This window comes from Cyprinodon variegatus, unplaced genomic scaffold, assembly GCF_000732505.1.
Source record: "Cyprinodon variegatus isolate N-32 unplaced genomic scaffold, C_variegatus-1.0 Scaffold902, whole genome shotgun sequence".
Lineage (NCBI taxonomy): Eukaryota > Metazoa > Chordata > Actinopteri > Cyprinodontiformes > Cyprinodontidae > Cyprinodon > Cyprinodon variegatus.
Genome location: NW_015151355.1, coordinates 219,794 through 221,675, shown reverse-complemented (window position 1 = coordinate 221,675; position 1,882 = coordinate 219,794). Strand labels below are relative to the sequence as shown.

At 42.9% G+C, this 1,882-nt stretch overlaps 1 protein-coding gene across 10 annotated transcripts in view; it reads left to right on the top strand.

Annotated features, from left to right (window-relative positions):
- prrc2c (proline-rich coiled-coil 2C) overlaps positions 1 to 1,882 on the top strand; it is a 33,024-nt gene that overhangs the window by 20,736 nt on the left and 10,406 nt on the right. The gene's annotated exons all lie outside the window — the stretch shown is intronic.

The window sequence follows — 1,882 nt, the reverse complement described above, 5'->3', positions numbered from 1 at the left end:
CATGAGTTTTAAAATATCAGCATATCGGATATCGGCCCAAATCCCAATATCGTGCATCCCTACTTTTTACTTATTTTTTTTTTACATCACATAGACTTAAAGGGTTAAAGGTATTTAATTTAAAAATAAACGGGAAGAAAAGAGCTTCAGTTTTGTGTAACATTTATTAAAAAGCAATCCCATTAATATGCTTTTAAACCTTAAAGAAAAAAAGTTTTGTTTTTTTTCTGTATTGCAGAGTCTGGAAGTATATGAATATGGCTTCTATGTAGAGCTGGGCGTTAAATCAAATTAATTCGATTAGTTTATGTTTTTAAAAGTCCACAATTTGAAATTTTGCTAAATCGTATAATTGAGGAAGTCTCTTCTGCATTTATTCGCTTGCATGTTTGCCTCCGCCGCCTCTTTCCTCCTTTTGCCTTATAACATGCTACACTGTTTACTCATGCCATGATCAATCTCAAGAGTTGGTTCAGAGAAAAGGGGGGGGTAGGGCGTGCTCGGGTGTGCGTCTTGACCAGAGGTCTGATGATGTAACGTAGTAAGACACAGATTGCAGCTCATTTTGCTCCGATTCCTCGCACTCATTGTACAATTTAAGCCAGTCATATTCTGTGCGACTTATTTTTTTGCCCTTTTCGGGGCGGCTTTCCAGTCGTGTGCGAATTTTTCGATCGGCCCGAGTTTCAGCCTCATTTTGCGTCATGTAGTGAACAGGGGGGGCGATCATCCTCTCACGACCACCTCTCCATCAGTAATCGTAAGGTTGGGAGAAAGACAAATGTCTTATTTTCAGTCGACCATCGTAGGCAAGGATTCTTCTTCCTCTCAGAGGAAAACACAGAAGCATGGCGGGGATGCAATGAGTGAGATGGAGTTATTTCTGTATTGACAGACCATAGTAGCCACGTTTCCTCAGCCATGTCTTTGTCCAAATACGTCCTCCTCTTTTCTTTTTAGGGCTTTCAGCACAAAATTCCCCAAATTGCCATGGCAGCGCGTTTCACTCTAGTGAGATTTAATGTTCCTCTTCTACTCGTTTGGCTTCCGGATAGACGATTCCGAGTAGCTCCATCTCACTGTGGAGCTGAGACCCAGTGTGAGCATTTAGATCGCATCAGAGCGTCGGGCTGCACAGTTTGAGAACATGCATCGTGATCTGTAGCTGCGTGCAACAGAGAAATACGTGCAGCCCAGAACTTGGTATCGTGGGTTTTTCAGTTGCAGCATATCCATCGCTGTGTGGCATGTTCGCTGTGTTGGTTTGGTTTCCGTCTGACTTACTACAATGGAAATATTGACAAACCGGCAAACTGCTAAAACCGTTCTTTGGGGCCATTTCCTGCACCTCTCCTGCTGCGACATCTTCACATGCTGTGTTTGGTGTGAGAGGGAGGCGCTTTGTGGCGGCGTGTCTGGGTCTGTGATTGGGATTGGTTGGTGGGGAAGTGGTGACTGTAGCATCAACCTACAGGATAGGCTGCAATGAAAAGGAAGGAAGCCTGTGTTTCTATATCAGATTTTTATCGACCCTCTTTCTTTATATCGCAAAACTCGTCTATCGCTTGATATATATTGTTATTGAATTATTGTCCAGCTCTATCTAAAATCTAGAAAAGTGAATATTTTCGATTGCAACATTGCTGTTCCAAGTGCTGTTGCTCCAATTTTGTTTTATTTTTTTGAAAGCACTAGAAATGTAGCCTCATGAGACCAAGCTTTCAAGATTTCACTCGCTAATCGGTCTGGAGACTTTCCGTTAAAGAAAATTTGGAGCCGTTCACCAAACGAACGTCCAATCAGCGTTGGCTTTGAGGCGCGTTGAGGTGTGACGCAACAAGAAGCGCGACAGTTCAGTCTAAAGAACATGGCGGCTTCAGCC